Here is a 16248-nt window from a genome sequence, read left to right as displayed (position 1 = left end):
CATCAGGAGGAACTAGTCTAGAAGTACCAGTAATTGCAAAGTAGTTTTCACAAATTGAAGTAAATTGAGTTTCTTGTATCTCTTGTTCTTATCTGATTCTTCAAATTATTAAATATTTATTAAGTGACATTTTTATGAGAAGCACTGCAGTGAAAACAGACCATTTCTAAGTGTTAAGTGTACATAAGAAGCTTGTGAAGATGAAATAGAGCCATAATTTGAGTGTGAAACTAAAGAGTTTTAATTCTATTTTATTAATACGAATCTTTTCAATTTATTCCCTATTGCTTCAAGAAATTCATTGAAGAAATATTCACTGAATGACTACGATGTGCTATGTAGCTATCTGAGAGATTGTTCTGGGCTGAGGGAACAGCAAGTGCAAATGAAAAAACAGTCCTGACATATCTGGACAGCACGGAAGCCCATGTGGCTGGAGCAGAGTGAGCTGGACAAGGACTCAGTAGGAGAGGAGGTCAAAGGGGTTACTAAGGACTGGACCTTGTAGGGCCTCACAGGCCACTGTAATTGTTTGTGAAGTGAGATGAGATACTGCAGAGTTTGGGACAGAGGTGTGATATTATCTGAACTGTATTTTGACAGGATCTTTCTGGATACTCTAATGGGAATAGAGTGAAGGAGTGCTAAGGATGGAAGCAGGGGTACAAACTAGGGGGCAAGTGCTATAAATCAAGTGGCAGATGATGGTGCCACCAAGGCAGAAGCACTGGAGGTATTGAGAAGTATATCTGAATGTATCTTGAAAGAAGAGTCAGGTTTTCTGAGAATGGATTGAAGACAAGAAGTAGGAGAGGCTGGGCATGGTGGGTCATGCCTGTAATCCCAGCACTTTGGGAGGCTGAGGCGGGAGTATTGCTTGAGGCCAGGAGTTCAAGAAGGAGGAAAGTCCAGAATGATATCCAAGGTGAATCGCCTGAGGCAACTTGAAGGATGGGGTTGCTATAGACAGAGAAGACTGGTAGGAGCGAGGTTTCAGGGAAAGGTGAGCTTAGTTTGGATGCACTAAGGTGGATGTTGAGTAAGGAGTTGGAGATGTTATGAAGAGGAGATGCTGAACTGCAGATGGGCAAGTGGGAGACCTCGCATATAGATGGGATTCAGAAACACAAGACTGGACGAGATCAACAAGAGACCAAGTGTTGCTAAAAAATAAAACACAGCAAAAACAGAAACCTCAACACACAATCCTTGAGTGTTTTTATTTCCTACTGCCGCCATAAGAAGGCACCACAGACCAGGTGTCTCAAACAAGGAAATCTATTGTCTCACAGTTCTGGAGACAAAAAAACGCTAGAGCAAGGTGTCAATAGGGCAGGCTCCTTCTGAGAGCTGTGAGGAAGAATCTGATCCATGCCTCTCCTCTGGTTTCAGGTGGTTTGCAGGCAACCTTTGGCTGGTAGAAGCATCACTTCTATCTCTGTCGTGACCTTCAGGTAGCGTTCTCCCTGGTGTGTGCATGTCTCCAAATATTCACTTTATATAAGGACATCAGTCATTTTGGATTAGTGCCAATGCTAATAATCTCATTTTAAGTTGATTTCCTCTGTAGAAACCCTATCTGAAAATAAGGCTACATTCTGAAGGACTAGGGTTAAGGACTTTCACATATGAATTTTTGGGGACACAATTCAGCCCATAATCCTGGGGCATGCTAACATTAAGAGTTTGGAGTTTTGAGGAACAAATGGGATAAAAATGGACTGGAAGAAGAAGCTATTGAATTAGGAGAAAAATTGGAGACCATGTTATCTGGAAAACAAGTGAAGAAGATCTTTCAAGGAAGAGGGTATCATTAACAGAGTCAAATCCTGCTGCAGGGTAGATTAAGATACATTTATTTAATTTTTATGCAAGTATTTATAAGGAACTTACTATCTACCCAGCACCATTTTAAGTTCTGATGATATAGCAGTGAATAATACAGACCAAAATTCCTGCTCTCATGGAGCTTGCATTCTTTGATTTGAAACAGATAATAAAATAGTCAAGTAAAATATATATTGTTTTAGAAAGTGATAAATGCAAAGGAGACAAATTATGGACTTACAGTTCCATATGGCTGGGGAGGCCTCACAATCATGGCAGAAGGCAAGGAAGAGCAAGTCATGTCTTACAAGGATGGCAGCAGGCAATAACAGAGCTTGCACAGGGAAACTCCCCCTTGTAAAACCATCAGATCTCACGAGACTCATTCATTATTATGAGAACAGCATGGGAAAGACCCACCCCAGATTCAATTATCTCCCACCAGGTCCCTCCCACAACACATGGGCATTATGGGAGCTACAATTCAAGATGAGATTCGGTGGGGACACAGCCAAACCATATCAGAAGGCGTTAATTTGGCTTTATGTGGGAGAAATTTCAAAAGCATGTTTGCATGCTGAGGGGAAAGATGCAAGAAAGGGAAAATTGGTGATGCAGAAGGTAAAGTGGGGTTTTACTTGAGTAATGTCCTTGAGAAGAGATAGGAAGTGGGTGATTCAAAAATAGAGGGATTGACCTTTGCTTGGCACAAGCTCTCTTCAACCACAGTAACAGGCAGAGTGGCTGGCTTCGAGGTGGATGAATGGAAGGAAGAAGTGGTGGAAGTTTATAGAATGCCTCTTCGGATTACACCTATTTTCTCAGGGAAATAGCTGAGAGTAAGGATAAGTGAGGAGATGTGAAGAAAGTAAAAGAAAAATATGAAAGAGTTTGCTGGATGAGTGGGAGAGTAAATAGGAAAATATGTTTCTTAGAGTCCAGTGATGACTGAGGTAACTTAGAAAAAATGGGTCAAATTAAGTAGTCCAAGATTATTTTTTATTATTTTGAAAATTTAATGAAAACTAGGGACCTTTTCCCAGAAATACATATGTGTATACACACAAACACACGCATGCACACACACACACACACATATAGTACTTTCAGAGCATTCACCAAATCTTACATGCCCATGCACGAAATTTCACAGTGCTCAGCAGCTGCTCTTCAAGATCCCTACTCCAGAATAATGTACCATCCTACAGCTTGGGAAAATGGTATGTAGACCACTAAATTTATCAAGGGTGAGATAATAAAGATCTGGATTTAGACTGGTGGAAGTGAGGAAGAATAGAACTTGAGTCTAGTGCCCATTGCTTTAGGGAAGGCTGCATCAGCAAACCACTGAAATAAAATGCTTGTTGAGACATGAGTTTAATTCCAGGAAGAGAGGAAGTGTCAAAACCTAGATTTGCTAGGGTAATCCTGAATTGACTAAGATGATTATAAAATTGACTGAAATTATTTTTTCAGTATTTTTTAAATATAAGGGCTGTTTGGAATACAAACTAATTTCAGTTATAAAAATTCAGCCATATTGCTGCATACATGAGTTTGAAGTGAGACTAAGATTAATGCCCTCTAAAATTATGTTAGAAATTATTCTCTACGGATCTGAAAATAATATTCTATCTTCTCCTTTCTTTTCAGTACATACAAAATCTACCAAAAAAAAAAAAAAAAAGGAGAGACATACCTGGAGTTTCTCAGGTTTAATATGGTCTATTGAGCTCACGAACATGTCTCCCTTTCCTTGCCAAAGAAATATTATCCCGTGCTATCAAAATAAGAAAAAGGGAGCCATAATTGGTCAAGAGATTGCAATACATTTCTGGGGAAAGACGGGCAGTGGACTGAAGAGCAGATCCAGGAAATTGATAAGACAATTTCAATGTTGAACTAATGTGGACAGTTTGTAGCAGATTAACTGTCCTATAGAAAACCTCAGATTTGACAAATACAAGTGGATATTTCTTCCTGATATTTCTGGGAGAATGTATACACTTCCACAAGTTCTGAATCCCAAGAGAAATCAGTTGCAAAATCAGGAATGCAAGAATTAAAGCTTAGCATTCAACGTAAAAGCGCTACTCATTTGGAGGCATCCTCTTGTGTTGATTGGCTAAGGTTGTCATAACAAAGAATCATTGAACGGGGAGCTTGAACAACAGAAATTTATTTTCTCACAAGGAGGCTAGAAGTCTGAGATCAAGGTGTCAGCAGGATTGGTTTCTTCTGAGGCCTCTCTTCTGGGCCTGTGTCTTCACATGGTCCCCCCTCCATGTACATCTGTTCTCAAATTTCCTCTTCTTACAAGGACATTAGTCATACTGAATTAGTGTGCTCACCCTAAAGACCTCATTTTAATTTAATTACTCCTTTAAAGACCCTGTCTCCAAATACATCCAAATTTTGTGGTCACATTCTGTAGGGTTAGGACTTTAACATATAAAAGTTAGGGGGACCCAATTCAGCCCATGACACTATCGATGTCAATTCAAAAGCAAGAGCAGGAAACACTGAGTTGCATTTTTTTGATGTTTTTTATTATCAAATGTCTTTATCAGGAAGAAATTATTTTCACATGTTATTGAAAGATATTTCATCACAATATATGGCTATATAATAACAAGCCATGTATTTATTATTATGTTGTTTTTGTTACAGAAAATCTCTGAAACATTTAGTGTGATCCCATCACAGAAAAGTTTTCATGGTTGCAGTTTGATTATTCTTATTATTTTAAAACATATAAATAATGTGTTATAAAAAATGCAGAACTACTTATAAGTTTGGAAATTCCTGAGAATTCCTGCCAATTCTGATTGATCTTTCCTGAGTACCAAAGATTAATATTTGTCAGGAATTTGGAAACACTGTAACTGAGAGCAAGCTTATGCAAGGGCCTGAATATAGGGGCATAAATTGAAGGCTTACATACAAGATTATTGATCTCCCATTCCTGCTACAGAATGCTGAAATTCCTGGATGCCCAGAAAAAAAACAATTACAGAGTTATTCTCTAAAGAAACGGGGTCGGGGCAGAGGGAGTAGCTGCCTTGGGAGGACTAGGATGACAATTGTTGAGAGTTGAACCCAGAGTTAAGCCTTTGTCTATGTGGGGTCACCCTGGTTACATCGGGCTTCCTACACCTGCTCAGCCTAAAAAGTAACCTGCCTTCAAATAACTTCATCCACATAGAGAAATCCCACGTCGTAGTCAGACTTTCTAGCTCCCCCCCCCCTTCCCCCCCCTCCCCTTCCCTCCCCTCCCCTTCCCTCCCCTCCCCTAACCTCCCCTCCCCTCCCCTCCCTTCCCCTCCGCTCTCCTTCCCCTCCCCTCTCCTTCCCCTTCCCCCTCTCCTTCCCCTTTCCCTCTCCTTCCCCTTTCCCTCTCCTTCCCCTTCCCCTCTCCTTCCCCTTCCCCTCTCCTTCCCCTTCCCCTTCCCCTCTCCTTCCCCTTCCCCTTCCCCTCCCCTTCCCCTTCCCCTTCCCCTCTCCTTCCCCTTCCCCTCTGCTACCCCTTCCCCTTCCCCTTCCCTTTCCCTTTCCCTTTCCTTTCCCTTCCCTTCCCTTCCTTTCCTTTTCCATTTTATCCAACAGATTTTGAATTAATGGTGGAAGGGGCTATCAAAAATTATGTCTGTGACTGAACAACCAAAGATCTCCTGGCATTTGAAGAAAACTTAAAGAATATGTAGTGAAAAGAGATGCTAGATAATAAAAGATAAAGTCTAACCAAGAATGAATAATATTGCACGTGTAAAGCAAGAACCTAATGCAGAGTCAAGGTTCTCTAGAAGGAGAGGACTAACAGGATAGATGTATATATGAAAAGGAGTTTATTAAGAAGTATTGACTCACATGATCACCAGGTGAAATCACACAGTAGGCCATCTGCAAGCTGAGAAACAAGGAAGCCAGTCCAAGTCTCCAAACCTCAAAAGTAGAGAAGCCAACAATACGACATTTAGTCTGTGGCCAAAGGCCCAAGAGCCCCTCACAAGCCACTGGTGTAAGTCCAAAAAAGTCCAAATGCTGAAGAACTTGAAGTCTGATGTTCAAGGGCGGGAAGCATCCAGCACAGGAGAAAGATGAAGCCTAGAAGACTCAGCCAGTCTAGTCCTTCCACGTTCCTCTGCCTGCTTTTATGCTAGCCACTCTGGCAGCTGATTAGGTGGTGCCCACCCAGATTAAGGGTTGGTCTGCCTCTCGCAGTCCACTGACTCAAATGTTAATCTCCTTTGACAACACCCTCACGGACATATGCAGGAACAATGCTTTGCATCCTTCAGTCCAATCAAGTTGACATTCAATATTAACCATGACATTCAGGAACAGAGAAAAAAAGCTCATGGACTTTAAAAACTGCCTAAATTAAAATAAAATTTAATTTAAAAGTATGTCAAAATGAAATAAATTCTTAAAGTATTAGAGATAAAGTAGAGATTAAGGATAAATCATAGAAAATCAATAGAGGTCTTGGATTTGATAAATAGAAGTTTCAGAAAAAGAGAATGGAGAAGAGAGGGGAGAAAATAATCAAAGAAATATCAGAAATGTAATGTTACCTTCCCTAGATTGTACTTCATGTGAGATCTGGATGCATGCTTATTTTATTCATGAATTAATGCATATTGCATACTATATTAACTGTTTCAGGTGTTGAATTTCTAAGTTGGAAACTACATTCTTTGGTGAAGGACACCAAATTTTCTTTAATAATCACTTAAGATAACTCAAAATGTTTCTAGACATCTTAAGTGTGATTATATTTTCAATATCTAGGAAGGTAAATTCTAAATACTTAGTTTTCTAACACATCTGAAAGGATTAAGGTGAATCTATCCATTTTAGTAATCAAAGTTACACCTTTTCTTCTATACATTTTTATGTAGCAGATATAATATATATGACTATGAATACTACTGTATTCTATATTAATATTAATACTAACACATACACACATACACACACACATACACATGCACACTCTGGTTTTGGGCTTCAGAAGCAGAAACTATGCTACAGGATATCTCAGAGATAGATACTAAGAGTTCTACAATCATATCTATGAGTTCCTAAGAACCTTAGAGCTGCACATTTCAGTAGATCTAGATTTTAGAAAAATATACTCTAATTACTTATTTCCCTATTCTTGTTTGGTGTTCCACACTCAAATGGTCTCCTAGCTGGTTAACTGATAACAACTACAGCTTTTGGATAGGAGAAAGAGAGAAAGGATACATGAAAAGCATCTGCCTTTTCACAAACCTCTGTTAACAGCTTTTTCTCCCTGACTATTAGAGAGAAAACATTTCCTTGGTCCTTCTCTTTTGCCTTATGTAATTGCAAATCTCTGGCAAGATGCATCTCTTTTCAGACTTTAACTTGTCTCATTTTTCCCCCACACAATTGTGCTCTTTCTTTTCTTGTTCCTTGGAAACTCGCCCTCGTTTCATAATTTTGCTTCTTCCCCCTTTGCTGTTCTGTTCTCTACAGAGTTATGGGTTCATTCTCTCGGGTATCTCATTCTGCCTCATGCCCTACCTACATGTTAACCTCATCTGTTCCAGAGACAGAAAATGCATCTAGATCGCTCCAGATTTCCTTTTGTCTCTTAAATTTTCTTTGCATGGGATCTTAGACAGATGCATGACACTTGTTAAAGTGTCTTTCTCAATTTACATTTCATTTACCTTTCTGCTTTAAAAACATAGAATCTTTGAGCTAGAAGTTGCCATTATCTCTAAGTTTGTAGTGGACTTCTAAGGAAATTACTATGCCATTATTCCTAATTTTTCTTCAAAGACATTTCCCCTTACCTTGATTCTCATAAAGAAATGTTAGCTATACCCTTATAAATTTGGGTAGACATTAATGAAATAAGGATTTGGAGCAACAGGCATATACCAAAAAAGAGAGCTTATCATAGAAGGGTAAATCTGAAATTGTGTGTAGGTAGTGAAGATAAGACTAATGGAAGAGAACTGCGAAAATTCCCATTTTAAGATCTTAGGTCTCATGAGGACTCAAAGGCATGAGAATGATATAATGGACTTTGGGGACTCAGGGGAAAGGGTGGGAGGGCATGAGGGATAAAAGGCTACACACTGGGTACAGTGTACACAGCTCAGGTGACAGGTGCATCACAATCTCAGAAATCACCACTGAGGAACTTATCCATGTAACCAAAAACCACCAAAATTAAATTAAATTTCCCAAAAACTATTGAAATTTTAAAAATAAATAAATATAAAAACAAAAAGAAATAAAAAAGAAAAAGAAGTGAATCTTGGTTTTGAAAAAAAGATCTAGCCGGGCACAGTGGCTCATGCCTGTAATCCCAGCACTTTGGGAGGCCGAGGCGGGTGGATCACGAGGTCAGGAGATCGAGATCATCCTGGCTATCACAGTGAAATCCCGTCTCTACTAAAAATAAAAAAATTAGCCGGGCGTGGTGGTGGGCACCTGTAGTCCCAGCTACTCGGGAGGCTGAGGCAGGAGAATGGTGTGAACCCAGTGGGAGGAGCTTACAGTGAGCCGAGATTGTGCCACTGCACTCCAGCCTGGGCGACAAAGCAAGACTCCCTCTCAAAAAAAAAAAAAAGAAAAGAAAAGAAAAGAAAAAAGATCTTAGCTCTTGTTGAGCAGCTGCTTATAGGAAAGGCTGGGCTGAGAATATACCTGAAAAGTAAAGGAAAATTGTAAATAAATAAAAGATGATATTAGAAGTTGGGTTATATGTAGTGGTTATAATGACAATATTTTAAAACATTATGATGAAAGTATATAATGATTTTTACAAATAAAATAAAAATATTTTACTTCCCAAATTGAATACGATTTACTAAATTGTGGGAGATAACTACCAACTTGTTTCTAATTGGAAAATGTTTGGAAACTAAATAATAATGGAAATGATTTGTAGTGAAGTGATGTTATATGGATTATACTAATTTAGTGACGTCGCAGGTGGAAAGGTAATTCAAGCTACCAAGGTTCGCACTTCCTTTTGGGAAGTAATAAATAAGTATTGATGATACAAGATGTATTGGAACAAACGACAAAGTATAAATATCATTTTTCTTTGTCCCATGACTCTCAGTGGGGCACTAACAGCAGGGGCTAAACAGGAGAGGCTATTTCTCAACAGACACTGTCTATGTACTTAGCCAACAACTTCCGTCCACCATTAGCTTGAATAAACTAGAATATTAATGTCATTAGTCATCATGTATTTGTGATAAGAAAAATTGCTAATTAGTGACTCTTCTTAACAGTCCGTATTATCAGAAAGAAAACATGACTCTAAAAGGACGGGTGACGAATAAAGAATACATGCAAATATTCTCTGGTTTTCCTAGAACTGGGAGAGGGCCACCTCATGTGACTCAATGGCTTTGGAGCATGAAGATGAAGGTTTAGATTCCTTCCTTTTTCATAACTTCTAATGTCACTATGCAGTCTCATGGGAACCCAGGAACTCATTCTCAGGTTTGCAAATGAAGCCTGTCTGTAACTATAAAAATGAAGGATTGGAATAGAACTGAGAGCCCAAGTCTGTTACAGAATCTGGTGAGGTTCACACCAGAGCAATCGAAGTGCCCACACCTACGTTGACATGCAAGTCACAGGTTGATGCAATTTTCATGCCTACATTATTGTTGCCTGATATGGGTGGTGAGTTGCTACAAGACAGAACAGAGGCTCACCTTCCCCTCAGAATTAAGGAGTCACAAGGATATCGGCCTCACTGCCTGGAAGGTACAAAAGTGATTCAGCTTCAGGACATTGAATTGAGTGTTTAAAAACTGCATGGTACATCTACAGTCCCAGAGGGGCTGAGAAGCAAGATTCACTTTTCCAGGAATCAAACACTCAGGGTATTAAAGCAGTAGCTGGTTTGCATCAGGACTCTGTCCCAAGGGCCCTCTGCAGCCCAGGAGCTGCCCAAGTTAGGGTTTGCCTTTGGTCTCACTTGGTTCAGTGACCTTTCTTTCCTTTGATCCATTCGCCAGTACAGGGCCAGCATCTCTGCTTTGAAGGGGGTTGAATGGCCTCAAGAGCCTGCCTCAATCTTGGTCAACAGTTCATTTCTGCTCAAGCGCCAAACTGCAAAGATCAGTTGCTTACCAATCTGACCCACAGACCAATTCAGAGACAGAAATAGCTCTTCCTAGTTCCAGGAAGGGTCAATATTCACTAAAGCACAGTTCATATGGACCCTTGGTGTTTATTTTTTCCTAAAACATAGCCACAGGAGTTCACACAATAGGTATCTGTTCCATGCTTACAGTGCCCATATTTCTTTAGCTATTTTTCACTTATAATGCCAAAGATGCTTGCAAAGAAATCACAGAATAAGATTTAAGGAAAAAAATAATCAGTAAGTCCATGTGTTAAATTTATAATTCAGCTCGGATAAAAAGGAATCCGATCACAAATTGTAACCATGATTCAGAGCACAGAAAATTGTTTTGGAATTTGGATTACTCAATGTGAATTCATCCTGCTCTCTCTCATTTTAATAAACTCATTTCAATTCTTAAATTATTACTAGGACAAAAATTATAAGAAAGAAATGTTGTGGAAAGTATGTGGAAAATAAGATGTTAAAACTATTTTTAAAATATGCTTTACTGCAGGCAAAACCCAGTGTTCTCCTCATCAGCATAGTGTACTAAAGCCTCATCAAATTCCAAATTCCCTATTCCAATAAAATAATGTAAGAATTAACTTCATTATCTGGTCCAGATATCCACCAGAATTTAGAACTGCAGTTCTATGGATACTGCTATTGCTGAAACTGTTTCTTAGTTTATCATTTCAGATGATTATGACAGCCTTCCTTCAAAAAGTAGTTCATTAAGAGAGGAGATTAGAAAATTTAAAGGAGTTGGGAAAATCGTGGCAATAATTGGATTCCCACAGCTACTGTAAGCCCCTTGCCTGTCTGTATTACTCTCTGAGGCTACTCAAGAATGTAGAATTACATACAATATTTCCCATATTTCTTTCCTAGAGGGGGGATGTAGTCTACAAGCTACAACTGAATTGCTGGGTCTCTACAGCCTAGGAGAGATGGGAGTGGTGAAGGGCTGGCTTTGGAATGGGGTGTTGTGGAGATCACAGCTCACCTAGCCAGCTCTCTCACTGTGCCCTGAGCTGGGTAAGTCAGTCCTACTGCCTCCTAAGTGCCCTCAGCAACTTGAATGGAATCGCTACCTTCCCATATACAAGAGGACTGACCAGCTCTCTCAGATTCTCATGCCCTGAGGAAAGCTTATGAACCTCCAGAGGCCTCCCTCAGCTGGAAGTCCCTTTTAACCTCAGCCTATGCAGAGACAGATTCATTCTTTCCAGTTTACCTCTTACTAGCTCACTAGTGTCTGAAGGAAACCACTAGTCAGACCTCCAACACTGAGGGTGTCAAACCCAAATGATTTCAAGAGTCAGGTCGTTAAAACACATGCAAGAGAATCTGCACACTGTTCTATCATGAGACTGGTAGAAGTTTTGATCTGTTGGAGAGGGAATCTCCTATGTAAAGTCATATCGTTTTTTTAAAGTATATTTTGTCCAGACAATCCAAGTATTTGGGCCAAATTTAGGTCTAGGTGTTAGTTTATAACTCCTGAATTCTATTAAAAACTGACATTACTAAGAATAAGCATACAGCAAATTAGGATTATACTTTCAAGAGTAATGAGCAGCTTGAAAGTGGAAGATCTGGTTGAAAAATCAGAGTAAATGAAAGAAACAGGAGAGACTATGATGGGGGAACTCAGACATATAAATATAGATATTTATAACATAGGATTTTATCTTAATAAAATTTAAGGCAGCTCCCAATGGAAAGGCCACAGTATGAATTTAAGATGTAAGTGTTAGAAGTTATAAAATATTAATATTGTCTTTTGATGAAGAGATACTTCCATTTTGACAACTTCAGTTTTTTGATTTTCTATTCTATGATTAGTTTTTGTTGTGTTTATTTTCCTAAGAAATCTTCACCTGTCCCAAGGTTGTGGAGTGTGTTTGCATGTAGAAGTTTTATGGTTCTACATTTATAGTTAAATTTATGATCTCAAATTAGTGTTTATAAATGGAGTTAAGGAGTAGTAGTTGAGGCTTTCTCCCATTGAACATCCTGTTGCCTTAATATTTGTTAAAAATATTTTTCTTGGCCGGGTATGGTGGCTCACACCTGTAATCCCAGCACTTTGGGAGGCCAAGGCAGGAGGATCACTTGAAGTCAGGAGTTCGAGACCGCCTGGCCAACATGGTGAAACCCCATCTCCACTAAAAATACAAAAATTAGCTGGGCACGGTGGCACGCACTTGTAATCCCAGCTACTCGGAAGGCTGAGGCAGGATAATTGCTTGAACCTGGGAAGCAGAGGTTGCATTGAGCTGAGGTCATACCATTGCACTCTGCACTCCGCACTCCAGCCTGGGCGACAGAGTGAGACTCCATCTCAAAAAAAAAAAAAATCTTCTGCTCATTTAACTGACTTGGCTTCTTGATTTAAAAGACATCAACGGACAGTATATGTGTCGGTCTCTTTATGGCTGTGTGTTTTCTTCTCTTTATTTAGTTATCTATACTAATCCCAGTGCCACAGTGCTTTGATTACTGTAGCTTTAGCATAAGTCTTGAAATAATGTAGCGGGGGTCTTCTACCATTGCCTTCTTTTTCAATCATGTTTTGGTCAGTCTAGGTCTTCAGCATTCCATATGCATTTTAGAATGAGTTTGTCAGTTTCTTCAAAAAACAAAGCACCATTCACTTTATCCCATCATCAATATAGTCTTATAATTGCAGGAGTAGGTGCTGGAGCTGGGACTTAGCTTTTAGGTAGCAGCCCCAACAAAAGAGCGTGTCAGGAGTTTTCGTGGAGAAAGGAAATGTCTAAATGGAAGGGTGACACAAAATTAGAGGCACCACAAGACGTGATATGAGAGGAGACATGAACAGATTCCTGACAATTGGCTTTACCACTCACCAAGCCCTCACTGGAGTTTCAGTGACTTTATAAAAGAGCCACTGGTACTCTAGTCACCCAAGGAACAAAACACAAATAAAAGAACAAAGAAATATGATGATAACAGTACTTGTTCACTTCTCCAGGATGAGACAACATAAAATGTCAGTTTAAACACAACTTGCAGGAGAACTACACACTGTGAAAATCAGACACTAAAAGGGTGAGTACGGAGATGCCTGTGGTCACTCCTTGACTGCTGTGGAGAAATAAACAGCTTCAAAGGAAAGAGCCGCTTGGCCGGTGATACTTGACTTATGTATCATTCTATTGCCAGAGGTGAGCACCTAGCTGATTAATAACCTCTTTTGTTCTCGAAGAAATCCTTACATATCCTGAAGCTATCTTTAACTTGTTGTAGATTCTACAGCATTTGGCATTGAACTCTATTATAGTCTCAGAAGTGGAGGCAATTGGTAAACAACTTTTGCACAGCTGTAGTATATGGTCCCACACACCTCCACCTAGGATGGTAGTTACTATTTTAATTGACAGAGTCCATAGGTTTCTAGGGCTCTTTGAAGGTGGTAAGAGGATCTTTTGATAATTTAAACTAGATCACCTTGAAAGAAGTGTAGGTAACTGGGTTAGTGTAGGTTTTGAAAATGTGTCAGGTGCAGTGTTGTACATTAGACCTATTGAGAAATTATTACAAAAATAAAAATATAAGGCCAGGCACGGTGGCTCACACCTGTAATCCCAGCACTTTGGGTGGCCGAGGCAGGCAGATCATGAGGTCAGGCGATCAAGACCATCCTGGCTAACATGGTGAAGCCCCCTCTCTACTAAAATACAAACAAAATTAGCTGGGGGTGGTAGCAGGCACCTGTAGTCCCAGTTACTCAGGAGGCTGAGGGAACCCAGGAGGCGGAGCTTGCAGTGAGCTGAGATGGCACCACTGCGCTCCAGCCTGGGAGACAGAGCGAGACTCCGTCTCGAAAATAAATAAATAAATAAATAAATAAATAATAAAAATATAAGAAAAGATGAAAATTCGAATGAAGGCAGTTAACAGTGGAAATAAATAAAAGACAGATATTTAGAGATATTAAAGTGGTGGCCGGGCATGGTGGCTCACACCTGTAATCTCAGCACTTTTGGAGGCCAAAGCAAGCAGATGACCTGAGGTCAGGAGTTCAAGACCAGCCTGGCCATGATGAAACGCCGTCTCTACTAAAAATACAAAAATTAGCTGGGTGTGGTGGTGCATGCCTGTAGTCCCAGCTACTCGGGAGACTGAGACAGGAGAATTGCTTGAACCCACGAGGTGGAGGTTGCAGTGAGCGGATATAGTGCTGGGCGACAGAGCGAGACTCCATCTCAAAAAAAAAAAAAGATATTAAAGTGGTAAAGTCGACACAACTTGATGATTAAAAGAATGTGGGGTGAGGGAAGGAGATAGGGACAAATTTCTTAATAAGAAATATCATGTATTGAATAATTACCATGTACCAGGAACATTGGTTTACATATACTTTGTATGTAATTGTAAAAATCCTAGAAGTAGGTAATATTACCAACCCAGTTTAATGAAAAAGAAAATAGAAGAGTACCGAAGTTAAGTAACAAGCCTAAAAGCACATTGTATGCAAGAGAATTTGTAATCAGACAAGCTAACTCCCCAGCTCTTGCCTTTGTCTACTAGGCTACATAAACCACAGACTTCTGGCCATTAGTGGGTCAAGATAATGGTACCAATAGCAAACATAGGATGAGGAGAAGGGTTTGGGGAGAAAGATAATGGCTTCAAGTGATGAAAAGATTGAAATTGAGGTGTATAGGGTCTCCATGTGGAGATATCTAGTAGCTCAGAAGAGATAACTTAGCTGAAGTTATAAATGTTGGATTCATATGCTTATAGGAAAGAGTTCATGCTATGAAAACTGATGAGGAGTTATAGGAAGACCCAGCTAGTGAAAGAAGAAGTTTGAGGCTGTGAATTGGTAACACCAGCATTTAAAGGACAGAGGAAGAAGACTAGATACTTTGTTTCCTCATAAATCATAAGTGTACCACTCCATGAACTTTCACAAAGTGAATATGCCCAAATAACAGCATCTAGATCAAGAAAGAGGCCATTATCAGCACCCTACTTGCCCCATTTCAAGTAATACACACCCCCCAAGGGTAACCACTGCACTAGTTTCTAACAAGATAGATCAGTTTGCCTGATTTTGAACTTGACATAAATGGAATTCCACAGTAAATGCTCTTCTGTGTCTGGCTTCTTTGACTCAGCATTGTTTTTATTTATCCATGTTAATTCCCATTGCAATAAAGAATTCTACTCTGTGGCAGACACACCCTAAAGGCCCACAATGAGCCATGGCCCCTTCCCTCAAGTGAGGAAAGACCTGTGACCTGTCTCTAACCAACAGAATATGTCAAAGAAGATGAAGTGTCATTTCCATCCTGCTGGCCTTGAAGAAAACACCAGGTCTGGGGTTAATTCCCCATGGAGAAGGCCATGTGGCAGGGAACTGCAGGCTGCCAGTAAGAAGCCAGAGCCCTCAGTCACACAGCCACAAGGAAGGGAATTTTGCCAACAGCCTGAATGCACTTAGATGCAGATTCTTCCCTAATAGAGCCCTCAGATGACAGCACAGCCTGGCCAGTACCTTGATTAAAATCTTGTGAGACCCTGAGCAGAGGACCCAGTTAAGTTGTGCTAAGACTCCAGACCCATGGAAACTATAGATAATAACTGTGTGCTGTTTTACTATTCACAATAGCAACGACATGGAATCAACCCAAATGCCCATCAATGAGAGACTGGATAAAGAAAATGTGGTACATATATACCATGAAATACTATGCAGCCATAAAAAGAAATGAGATCATGTCCTTTGTAGGGCCACGGATGGAGCTTGAAGCCATTTTCCTTAGCAAACTAACACAGGAACAGAAAACTAAACACCGCATGTTCTCACTTATAAGTGGGAGCTGAACAATGAGAACACATGGACACAGGGAGGGGAACAACACACACTGGGGCCTATCAGGGGGTGCAGTGGGAGGAGGGAGAGCATCAGGAAAACTAGCTAATGCATACAGGGCTGAATACCTAGGTGATGGGTTGATAGGTGCAGCAAACCACCATGGCACACGTTTACCTATGTAACAAACCTGCATATACTATACATGTGCCCCAGAACTTAAAATAAAAATAAAAAATAAATAACTGTGACTTAGTTTGAGGTAATTTGTTATACAGCAACAGAAATCAAATATATACTGTATAAATATACTATAATTAATTTAATTTACCATTCTATTACTAAGTATTTCAGTAGCTTTCCATTTTTGTCTATTAAATGGTGATGCTATAAATATTCGTGTGTGTGTGTGTATGTATGTATATATATATAA

The sequence above is a fragment of the Hylobates moloch genome, unplaced genomic scaffold (genome assembly GCF_009828535.3).
Source record: "Hylobates moloch isolate HMO894 unplaced genomic scaffold, HMol_V3 SCAFFOLD_28, whole genome shotgun sequence".
Classification (NCBI taxonomy): domain Eukaryota; kingdom Metazoa; phylum Chordata; class Mammalia; order Primates; family Hylobatidae; genus Hylobates; species Hylobates moloch.
Note: the sequence above shows the minus strand (reverse complement) of the source record.